At 41.2% G+C, this 12,722-nt stretch overlaps 1 protein-coding gene across 2 annotated transcripts in view; it reads left to right on the top strand.

Moving 5' to 3' along the window:
- The window catches only part of PKN2 (protein kinase N2), a 120,429-nt gene that overhangs the window by 42,539 nt on the left and 65,168 nt on the right, over positions 1-12,722 (top strand). The gene's annotated exons all lie outside the window — the stretch shown is intronic.

The following is a 12,722-nucleotide window of genomic DNA, read 5'->3' as shown; positions in this document are numbered from 1 at the left end:
CTATCTTTTCCACTTTCTATATGTCACACTTTTTTTTTTCTTTTTGGGTCACACCCAGCAATGCTCAGGGGTTCTTCCTAGCTCTGCCCTCAGGAATTACTCCTGACAGTGCTTGGGGGACCATATGGGATGCTGGGGATCAAACCCGGGTCAGCTGCATGCAAGGGAAATGTCATACCCACTGTGCTATCGCTCCAGCTCTGCCACATTATTTTTTTTTTAATTTTTATTTAATTAAATATCCATGAGATAGACCATTACAACACTGTTCATAATTGGGTTTCATTCATACAGTGATCCAGCACCCATCCCTCTACCAGTGTACATTTCCCACCACCGATGTCCCATATTTCCTTACCACCATCCCCCAACACCCCAGCCCTCCAACCCCAGCCTCTATGGGAGACACTCTACTTCTTGTTCTCTCTCTCCTTTTCCTTTTGTGCATTATGGTTTGCAATACAGGTGCTTAGAGGTCATGGTGTTTGTTCAGGGCATTCGGTATTTTTATCGGGATGGTAAGCAAGGCTGTAAGTAAGTAAGTAAGGCTGAAGTAGCTTTTTAATTGGGTGGTCACTTTGGGGTGTAGATATAGCTGCCAGGACTTCTGGAAATAGAGGGAGGTGGGGAAGTAGCCCATTCTGACCCTGAGAAAGCCTGGAAATTTCAGTCACAAAACCTGCATACCCGAATTTTCAACAGATTTTATCTTGGTGAGGTCTGTCCTGAGACGGTGGAGTCAGGCTGGGAGTAGGATGGCAATTTTGGATTGTGGAAGTAAGCCTCTGCAGGGGGCTCTGCTTGGGCAGACCCCTGGCTAATCTGCCCCCCTCCAGTTTGCCCCGGTCTGTTTAGCCATGCGTGGTCCAGGATTAACTGTAGTTCATGATCTCTTTCGAGCTTTATTTATATGTCTCTGAAGCAAGGCTGGTAGTAGAGCTTACATGGTGGGGCTGGAGTTGGTTCATGGGGTGACTGCCAGTGCTTCCAGGAGTGTTAGGAAGTGGTGGGAGGTAGTCCATCCCAACTCTGAGAAAGCCTGGAGATTTCAGTCACAAAGCCTATATTCCCAACTTTCCAGCAGATTATATTTTGGTAAGGTCCGTCCTGAAACTATGGAGTTAGGCCCAGGGGTATGGCAGCGATTTTGGATTGTGGAAGCAAGTGGCTGCCAGGGATTCTATTTGGGCAGGCCTCTGGCCAACCCACCCCCCTCTGATTTAGTCCCTGAGTAAACTTCCTGAACAGAACAAGTCTGTTCAGCCTTGCACAGGTCCGAGATTAACTGTCGCTTTTGATCTCTTTCAAGATGTATGGATCTCTGAAATAAGGCCGATAAAAGAGCTTGTATAGCTGAGCTGGAGGTGGTTTGTGGGTGTGGTTCCCATATACCTAACTTTTGGCTATTTAATTTCTATTTTTTTTTCTTTTTTGGAAAAAGCCACTCTTATTTTTTATTTTATTGTTTGTTTTTTTTAAAATTAGTGAAACACCATGAGATACAGTTGTTGACCTTACAAGTTTTTGTGCTTGGGTTTCAATTATACAATGATCGAGTACCCAACCCTCCACCAGTGCCCATTCTCCACCCCCAATGATCCCAGTAACCCTCCCACTCCCCCATCCCATCCCGCCTCTGTGGCAGGGTATTCCCTTTTGTTCTCTCTCTCCTTTTGGTTGCTTAGGTTTGCAAAAGATGCATTGAGTGGAAATCATGTTCGGGGTATAGTCTACTTTCAGCGTGTATCTCCCATCCTGGGAGGATCCTCCCAACACCCTTTACTTGGTGTTCCTTTCTCTGTCTGAGCTGCCCTTTCCCATGTGTGGCTGTTGGCCATTTTATTTCTTTGTAAACTTGGCCCCAAGTTGTTGGGTCTGGCCAAAGGCACAGCAGCAACTATGGGGTATCAGGAAGTCTGAAAGCGCCATCAGGCTTCAGATGCACTCACCCTGCAGATACAGGTTGACCTGCTGGCAGCACCATACCCCAGCACTGCCTCTTTTTTTGTCCCCAATAGCAAGTGGACTGAGAAATCATTCTTGTTTTTCTACTTAACCTGCCTCTTGTTTTAGGTTAGAGAGGAAGAACATGGTGTATTTAGTTGATTTGGTATTAAAAGAGAACAGTAAATTATTTTGTTTGGTTTTGGGCCATACCCAGTAGTTCTCTGGCTATGTGCTCAGAGATTGCCCCTGGCAGAGTTCAGGGAACCATATGGGGTCTGTCACATGTAAGGCAAGCACCCTGTACTATCACTCTTTTGCTAGCACTCTGTACTAAGCACTCTGGATTATCGCTTTATTTCCCAGGATGCAATTAATATCTAACTATAAATTATTTGAAGTTTCTTATAACATTTTGAATGGTATAAATAATTGTTACATAGTCTGAGTTTATTCTGGTGTAATTATAATCTCATTTTCATTTTGTACAAATTTCAGACTTATTGACATAAATTATAATAACATTTGTGTATTATCCAATCAAAGTCAGCAACATCTATAGTACTGTTCCCTCTTATATTTGTATTTTTATTATTTCCTCCATTTTTCTTACTTGATAACTTTCCCAGGATTTTTCATATTAGTCTGTCCTACTCTCAAAATAAATTTCTTGTTCTATTGATCCTTTTATCTGTGAATTTGTTTTTATTGCCAATCACTGCTCTAATCTTTATTACTTCCTTTCTCCACTTAATTGGATTTTTAAAAATTAAATAACTGGAGATAGATGCTTAGATCTTTAAATTTTTTTCTAGTATTTAAGGTTTAAGGTTTAAGGTTTATGAATATCCAATAAGCATTGCTTTAAATATTTAAAAAACTGAAATATAAAATTTTATATGTAAAGTTTCTTTATAAATTAAATTATAATTGACATAAAACTTTATAAACTTAAGGTGTACTGTACTATTCCTATGCATATAAATTACAATATGATTGCCACTTTCACTAATAAATACCTTTTATATCACATTATTTTTGTGTTGGGGAGATTAAGATTATTCTCATTAAAAGTTTTTAAGACAGTATTTCTAACCTTAGCCATCATGCTCTGTGTACTATAGCTATAGGATTTGTTATCTCTTCTTAGTTTGTTTCTTGAACATATATATATATATATACATATATATATATATACACTTGGCTTTTTGGGTCACACCCAGTGATGCTCAGGGGTTACTCCTGGCTCTTCACTCAGGAATTGCTACTGGCAGTGCTCAGGAGATCATATGGGATGCAAGGGATTGAACCCGGGTCAGTCGCATGCAAGGCAAATGCCCTACCCACTGTATTATCGCTCTGGCATATATTCTTAATTCCCCCAACCTCTAACCTAAAGTAGTTAACATTTCACTCATAATTTTTATGAAATTGACTTTTTTAATTCCACAGAATGTGATATCATACTTTTTTTTTTAAATGTAGGAGTACTGCTATTTATTCAGCCATTGATTAGTTGGTTGAATTGGGCATGAACTCCACCTTACTTTTTTAAAAATTTTTTATAATTTTATTTATTGAATCACCGTGAGAACAGTTATAAAGCTTTTGCGTCTAAGTCTCGGTCATACAATGAATACCACTACCTTCACCAGTGCCCATTCTACACCCCCAACAACCCCAGTACACCCTCATCCCACACCCTCCCCCTACCTGTGGGGCAGATGATTTCTACATTACTCTCTCTCTACTTTGATCACATTCAATCTTTTGACACCAGACCCACCATTATTTGAGATTTTACCCCAATACTCAGATCTGCTGAAAAGGCAACAGTAGACAATCTGTTTTCTGTTGTTGGTTATAAATAACATATGATGTTGTGTGACTGCTGTAGTGGCCACGCGATTTTGAAATTCCGAAATTTTAACACTTAAATATGGAGGGATTTCTGTCAAAACCTGCTGGGTTCCAAGATTTGCTCCTGAGTCTCTGGGATCATGGCCATTAAGCAGCTTTATCAGGAGCCAGAAAGGCCATTTGTGGATGATGACTTGGGGTCTCGTTGGGGTGGGGAGAACAGGACCGGCTCCAGTGTGAGGCCCAAAATGTCTCGTCACTGCGGGCCCAAACCTGACTGTCCAGTGGCCTCTGGAGGATTGCGGCCACTGGGCCGATAGGGGGAGCAGGCCAAGGCACGAAACCTATTCCCACCTGGGTTGGCTCAGCACCGGTAACCTACTGCAGGGACCAGACGCATTTCTGCCAAAAGCTGCTGGGTTTCAAGATTTTTTTCTGAGTCTCTGGAATCATGGCCATTAAGCAGTTCAATCAGGGACCAGAGAGGCCATGCCTCCAATTATATAGCTGAGCTGGAGGTGGTTTGTGGATGTGTCTCCCACATACCTAACTTTTGGCCATTTACTTTCTTGGTAAACTTTGCCCCAAGTTTTTGGGGTCTGGCCAAAGGCACAGCAGTAATTTTGGGGTATCTGGAAGTCTGAAGGCGCCATCAGGCTTCTGATGCACTCACCTCAGAGGAACAGACTGACCTTCTGGCAGCACCATACCCCCAATATCATACTTTTTTGGGTATGTTTCATTGTCCAACAAGGTTCATCTGTGTTGTTGCAAATAACAATTTTCTTCTTTCTCATAGCTGAATAATATTCCACTTGTATATATCCTTTACATTCCAGAGATTTTGTTATTTCCCTGTTTTGCTATTGTGGATAATGCTGGAATAAACATGGCAATGCATGTATTTCTTTGATATTTTGAGCCCGGCAAGCTACCGAGAGTATTCGATATGCCAGACACAGTAACAACAAAGTCTCCAATGGAGACGTTACTGGGCCCGCTCGAGCAAATCGACGATCAACGGGAGGGCCTTTACCTTTACCTTTGGATAAAATATCTACCCAGAGGTAGCACTGTAGCACTGTCCTCCCGTTGTTCATCAATTTGCTCGAGTGGGCACCAGTAGCAACTCCGTTGTGAATCTTGTTGTTACTGTTTTTGGCATATCGAATACGTCACAGGTAGCTTACCAGGCTTTGCCATGCAGGCAGAATACTCTTGGTAGCTTGCCAGGCTCTCAGAGAGGGGCAGAGGAATTGAACCCTGGGTGGACTGCGTACAAGGCAAATGCCCTACGCACTATGCTATCGCTCTGGCCCACCCAGGGGTAGAATTATTATATGCTAGTTCCATTTTTAATTTTTGAGGAATCTTGAGACTCTTTTTAAAAGTTCTGAGTCAGTGTTCATACCCACTAAAGTGTTGCCTAATCTCCATGACCTTGGCATCTTTTGTTATTCTTGTCTTTTTGTTATTCTTGTCTGTTCTTCTAGGTATGAGGTAATATTGTAATTTTGATTTGTATTTCTCTGATGATCGGTGATTTCAATTACTTTTCATGTACCTGTTGGCCATTTGGATGTTTTTTATTTGTTTTTTGTTGTTGTTGTTGTTGTTGTTAATTGAGATGTTAAGTTCTTTTAATATTATGGGATATGATGCTGAGCTTTGACTGCTTATTAACTGGATAAAGTGAGCAAAACTTCTCTTGGAGCCCCTTGGCAAGTGCCCTCACATATAATACCACATATCACATAAAGGCAATTTTGTTAACTGCTAGTGCCTTTTTATTACTTGGAAGGAGGACATGGGGAGCTGGAAAAGTAGCATAGGCTTAAGAAGCCTGCCTTTCATGAGGCCAACCCCAGTTAGCTTCCCAGCACCCTTAAGAGTGATACTTGAGCACAGAGCCATGAGTAAACCCTGAGCACTGCTACATGTGACCCAAAACAACAAGTAAGAAATACCAGCTACTTAACTGAGCCCTGGTTTGTAATTTTGTTGAGCCCTGAACATTGGCCTAGGTACTATATAGCCTTTGTCTTCACAATAACCATCCATTTGTGGTAAGGGAATCAACACAGAGATGTTAAGTCAATTATATGATCAAAACCACATCAGTAAGCATTAGCCACAGTATATTATAACCTCCCCAAATTCCAGCCTGTTAACAAATGTGTTCATTCCTTTTTCTTATGTATTTGAAATACTAACTAAAACTGTGGACTATATATGAATGCACTCTATTAAAATCAGTGACTACTTCTGTCTTAGCATAACTTGCTTCAATGTGCAAGACTTTTTTTTTTTCCTTTCTTTCTTTCTGTCTTTTTGTTGTTGTTATTCTGCTTTTGGTCCATACGTATGCTATGGGGAGTTACTTCTGGCTCTGCACTCAGGAATTATTCCTGGCAGACTTGAGAAACCATATTGGGGATCAAACCCGGGTCGGACATGTGCAAGGCAAGTACCTTATCTGCTGTAGTATCTCTGTACCCTCCCAAGTTTCTTATGTAAGACCTTTAATAGATTATAACCTTCTGTATGGACGTTTTATCAAAATATTTTATTAATAATTTCTTTAAAGTTCTTTATTTGATAATTCAAAATATAAAAATGTTTTCTTTATCCTATAATAAATTTTGCTCTTATTACCTTAGCCTGGGCTGGAGTGATAGAACAGCAGGTAGGGCATTTGCCTTGCACACAGCCGACCCAGGTACGATTCCTCCATCCCTCTCGGAGAGTCCAGCAAGCTACCAAGAGTATCCCACCCGCACGGCAAAGCCTGGCAAGCTCCCCATGGCGTATTCCATATGCCAAAAACAGAAACAACAAGTCTCACAATGGAGATGTTACTGGTGGCCTCTCAGGCAAATCGATGAACAATGGGAGGACAGTGATTCAGTGATTACCTTAGCCCATTGGTAATTCATTCTTGGGGGAATAGTAAGTAGACAGCTTTTTCCATATTTAAATGTTTAGGTAAGAGTATTTTATCTTAATTCTAGACTAACTACCCATCAACTATTTTATAAGTGACTCATCTCCATATCCTCTCATCTAAGGGTTTTTCTATTCTAAATGTATTCTTGTTTTGTTTTTACTGTGCTTCCTATAAATCACATGAATATAAAAAAAATTAGGGTCTTTTTTTTTAACAATACCTTTTTTTTTATTGCTACCAATGAACATCTAAATTCTAAACAGATTCTTACAGTGGTGTTTTATAAACTTCAGCCCTTTCAGCATTAGCACGTTTCATCTCCAGTAATCTTTCCAGAACTGCCACCTTCAGCGTGAAGCTCCATGAGTTTCCAAATTCAAACTTAGGTTTCTTCAGTTTTATTTTCTAACAAAAACATCATGAAATGGATAAATGGACTGATAAGCCTTTTCTGTGTCTTTTCCAATGCTGTCTGGAATCAATTTATTGATCTCCTCTTTTAAGTCATTTGTCTGCACCTCTCGAGTTTCCATCATCTTATTCCAAATCCATTGGGTTGGAACCTTGCATTCAGACAGGTAGCGTGTGAAGAGCCGAACCAGTGTGTTGATGAGTGCCGACAGCAAATTCTTCAGGTGTCCAGGTCTGACCTTATCTGTGCCTGGTGCTGTTTGCTTCTTTAACAACAAACTGACTTGGATTTTGGAAGGAAGAACGTTGGGAATGACATTTCCATCCTGTGGAATTTGGTATGTGGGCAGGTGGACGTGGCTATCTAAGAGATCCGAGTAGAAGTCATGGATAATCTTCTCCATTGCCTTTCTGGACTATTGTACTACTGTACAAGAGGGGAGACATTTACGACATTGGCAACTACCACTTGATTTGTCTATTGTCTGTCATCTACAAGCTGTTCACTCGAGTCATCCTGAATAGGATTGGCAGAACACTAGATGAAGGAAAACCATGCGAGCAAGCTGGGTTCCGCAAAGGATTCAGCATGATTGACCATATCCACATGATAACCAAGCTCATTGAGGTTTTTCGAGTTCAAGATGCCTCTCTGTCTAACATTCATTGATTTAAAGAAGGCATTTGATTCTGTTAAGACAGAAGCAGTCATTGAAGCTCTAGCCAAACAAGACATTCAAACTCAATACATCAAGATCCTCCTTGAACTGTATTACGGATTCACTACCAGGATCTCACCATCCTACAAAGAAGTGATCATCCATGTCAAGAGAGGGGTTTCAGCAGGGTGATACCATTTCACCGAAACTCTTCAGTGCTACCCTCGAGAATGTCATGCAACAACTAGAATGGGAAGGAATGGGAGTGAAGATAGACGGTCGGCAATTCCACCACCTCCACTTCACTGATGACATCGTTCTTATAACACCAAACATCAGCCAAGCTGCACAAATGCTAGCCGACTTCGACCGTGAGTGTGGAAAGGTCAGACTACAGCTGAATCTCATGAAGACAATGTTTATGAGAAACAGTCTTGTTCCTGACATTCCATTTGCTCTCAACGGAACAAACATCTCCGAATGCAACATTTATGTGTACCTAGGTCGAGAAGTCAATATGACGAATGACCTGGCACCTGAGTTGCGCAGGAGGAAGAGAGCGGCTTGGAATGCCTTCAAGAGCATAGAAGAAATAGCTAAGAGGACGAAGAACCTCTGGCTCTGGGCACATCTCTTCGATTTCACTGTTCTTCCTGCATTAACATACGCCTCAGAGACCTGGGCCCTACAAAAACAGGATGAGAATGCTGTAAGGGTCTCCCAAAGAGGAACTGAAAGAGTTATGCTTGGAGTATCACACTTCACTCAAATGAGAGAAAGAATCTGGAGTTCCGACCTCCATCGACAGTCAAGAATCAGGGACATCGGGTTCCCGAGCAATAGCACAGCAGGTAGGGCATTTACCTTGCATGTGGCTGACCCAGGTTCAATTCCCGGCATCCCTTATGGTCCCCCAAGCACTGCCAGTAGTAATTCCTGAGTGCAAAGCCAGGAGTAACCCCTGAGCATTGCTGGGTGTGACCCAAAAAGAAAAAAGAGAGAGAATCAGGGACACTGCCTAATTTGTCACGGAATCGAAAATCAGATGGGCTGGACACATAATGAGATTTGGAGACTACCACTGGACTAGAGCCGTTAACAACTGGATTCCACGGGACGTCAAAAATTCGTGTGGCCGCCCATCTACGAGATGGTTAGACTTCTTCATCAAGACCCTGAACAATCAGTTTGTAACTCTTTGTGTTCCTAGAATGAGAAGACTCCATTGGGCTAGCATGCAACAGGGACGAAGGGAGACATTACTGGCGCCTGTTTGAGCAAATCAATGAGTAACGGGATGTCAAGTGATCAAGTGATTCCAAATCTGGCGGACTTACAGATGCTAAGTATTAGAGGTCATCTGAATCTGATTGTTGCACTTCTCAGTGAAATCAGCACAGTACAGGCAAAAGGAAATAAGCTTCGGTAGTCTTGCTTGACATCAACATGAGCCTCAGTCGTGGCCTGCCCATTTTTGAACATGGAGCACATTTTGTCATAAGTGAGGTCCAGGCTGTAGAAGTTTGTCAGATAGTTTTTGCCCTGAACATCCTCTGTAATCAGCTTGAATTTTTGCAGATCAGCAAGGATCACATCAAATATATGACCTTAGAGGTCACTGGATGCAATTTTGGTTCCTTGTGTTCTAGTCACAAGCGTTTTCCCAATATTTCTTATATTAAGCGTTGTGGGAGCATTCACGTCATTCCAGTCTTTCTTAGAAAATAAAATAAACCATTTTCTTCTTGGCTTCCCTTTTGCCACCCGTCATGGTGCCACTCAGAAAGCCAAAAGTGTTTATGTGGTTTTTAATGTTGCAAGAGTCTTGTTAAAAAGTGGGAGGGAACTTAACTTCACAAATTTGAATATGCTTAACTGTTCTGTCATTGCAGCTTTATGCATTTTAGTTATGTAATCAACAAAGAGTATACTTCATACTTTTTCTCTTCACTGTATTACTGTCATCCAGTTGATAGTCTAATTACTCGAGCAAGCGCCAGTAACATCTCTATTCCTCCCAGCCCTGAGATTTTAGCAGCCTCTTCTTATGTTTTCCTAATGATTGGAGGCTCTTTCAGGGTCAGGGAAATGAGACCTGTTGTCATTACTGTATTTGGCATATCGAATATGCCGTGGGGAGCTTGCCAGGCTCTGCCTGTGACGGGGGACAATCTCGGCAGCTTGCCAGACTCTGTGATAGGCATATAATTATATATTTTTCCCTATGGTTTTAACTATTACTAGCGTTTATTGACTGTTACTGTCTACTTTATACTCATTATAAGTTAGTTATATGTAACATAATCATAATAATTCTGTATTGTAGATGCTATTTTCACTATTTAACAGATGAGGAAAACAAAAAACAGACTGTTGAGTGTGACTTACTTCATTATTGTATAGTTTGTGCAGAATCGTAGCGCCAAAACTGAAATTTTAGGTCCTCATTAGCACTGTGGAATATAAATATGGCTAACTGCTTTAACAGAGTATCGTTATTCTTTTGTGTGATGGCTGTCTTTAGAAAGAGAATTTTGATTTCTGAGGATGGGAAATAGAAATCAAGATGTTTTCTCTGTATATCTTCCAGAGAGAGAGAGCGCTCATAATCTAGTTACCTCCCCATATACTCTGTCACTTTAGAGCTTTAGTGTATGAATTTGGGGGTTGAAGGATCACCATAAACATTCTATCTATATTATTATGTTAAGTAGTTCTTTTGTAAATCCAGCCTGAAAATTCATCTATCTTTTATATCAGTTTTCTATAAAAGCTGACCCTTCAAAAGTAATTTGTGGGATTCAGTTAGAATAGAAACCTTTCTTACCCTAAATTCCAGTAAAGAAGCAGCATAAAACAATAAATTCTGAGTAGTACTAATTAGTCGCATGACCTTGAGCAGATTGTTTACCATTCTGTGCCCTAAATTTATTTCTTTAGTATGGTGTAATACCCATTATTAGGCCTATTTATGAAGATTGTGAATTGATAAAACATTTAGACCCAGATATAGACTTTGTAAAATAATGTTGGATTGATAAAATTGCATTATTCTATTTCAATATCAAACACAATATGTACAAGTTAATTAAAGTATTATGGGACCACAAATATAGTAGAGTGTAAGGCACTTGCCTCACATGTAGCCAGTCCCACTTTGGTCCCCAACACTACTCATGATCCACTAGTTCCACCAAGGATCACTCCTGACCACATCAAAGGTGATTCACTAGTGTGTGTCTCTCATCAGGCTTGAAATAAATAGATGCTAAGCAATTAACTTTAATATGAAGAATTTTAATTATATGGTAGAATTATGAGAAGTGTTTCACGGTGTTTTTTGTATTTGGGGGTTTTTTTGTTTTGCAGGGATTATATCTAGAGGTGCTCATGGGTTACTTCTGGCTTTGCACTCAGGAATTACTCCTGATGGTACTCAGGGTACCATGTGGGATGCTGGGGATCAAACCGAGGTCAGCCTTGTGCAAGGCAAATGCTCTACCACTGTACTATCACTCTGACCTCTTGTCTTGCTTTTAATTTTATTTCATTAATTTTTTCTTTTTGAGTCACACCCAGTGATGTTCAGGGGTTACTCCTGGCTCTGCACTCAGGAATTCCTACTAGTAGTGCTTGGGGGACCATATGGAATGCTGGGGATTGAACCCGACTTGGCCACCTGCAAAGCAAATGCCCTACCCACTTTACTATCGCTTCAGCTCCTGTTTTGTTTTTTAAATACTTAAAACAGAGTATGTTTTATAAGAAGTCATGGGTTTAATTTCTTGGTTTTTGTACACCTCTGTCATCATGGTATCAGTAAATTTCTTAAAATGTTTTCATAGTAGGGGCTGGAGCAAGAGCACAGTGGGTAGAGTATTTGCCTTGCAGGTGGCCGACCCAGCTTCTATTCTCAGCATCCCATATGGTCCCCTGAGTACTGCCAAGAGTAATTCCTGAGTGCAGAGCCAGGAGTAACCCCTGTGCAATGCTAGGTGTGACCCAAAAAGGAAAAAAAATGTTTTCAGTGTAACTGGTAGTATCACTGTATCACTGTCATCTCGTTGTTCACCGATTTACTTGAGTGGGCACCAGTAACATCTCCATTCGTCCTGGCACTGAGCTTTTAGCAGCCTCTCCTTACTCATCCTTCCCAATGATGCTTTATTGGAGGCTCTTTCAGGGTCAGGTGAATGAGACCTGTTACTGTTACTGTTTTTGGCTACCACAGGTAGCTTGCCAGACTCTGCCATGAGGGCAGGATACTCTCGGTAGTTTGCCTGGCTCTCTGAGAGGGACAGAGGCTTTTGGGCTGACAAACACCTGCCTGCATCTCTGGGCAGCACCTGGGGCATCTGAGGCCTCAGGTTGATCTCCTTGAAGTTAATGGAGTGTGCCCGGAGGTTGTTGAGCAGCTGGCAAGGACCCCATTGCAAAGGGTCTGTGCCAGAAAAATATGTATATCTGTGTATGTATATATACATATATATGTATATGTATATATATATATGTCACAGTCACGGTCCTCCCATTATTCATCAATTTGCTCGAGCGGACCCAATAACGTCTCCGTTGTGAGACTTGTTACTGCATATCGAATACGTCATGGGGAGCTTGCCAGGCTTTGCTGTGCGGGTGAGATACTCTCGGTAGCTTGCCGGGCTCTCTGAGAGGGGCGGAGGAATTGAACCTGGCTCGGCCGGGTCGGCTGATAGATGTGTGTGTGTGTGTGTGTGTGTGTGTGTGTGTGTGTGTATGTATATATATATATACACACACACACATATATATGTATATCTCCCTCTATGATTTGTTACCTACTGTCTAAACCCCATCAAAAATGGGGTTTTTTTGATGGGGTTTAGACAGTAATTATAGAAAATGGGTAGGGAGTGTCTTAT

Source organism: Sorex fumeus, unplaced genomic scaffold (assembly GCF_029834395.1).
Source record: "Sorex fumeus unplaced genomic scaffold, SorFum_2.1 ptg000047l, whole genome shotgun sequence".
NCBI lineage: Eukaryota > Metazoa > Chordata > Mammalia > Eulipotyphla > Soricidae > Sorex > Sorex fumeus.
This window is presented reverse-complemented; position numbering and strand designations above follow the sequence as displayed.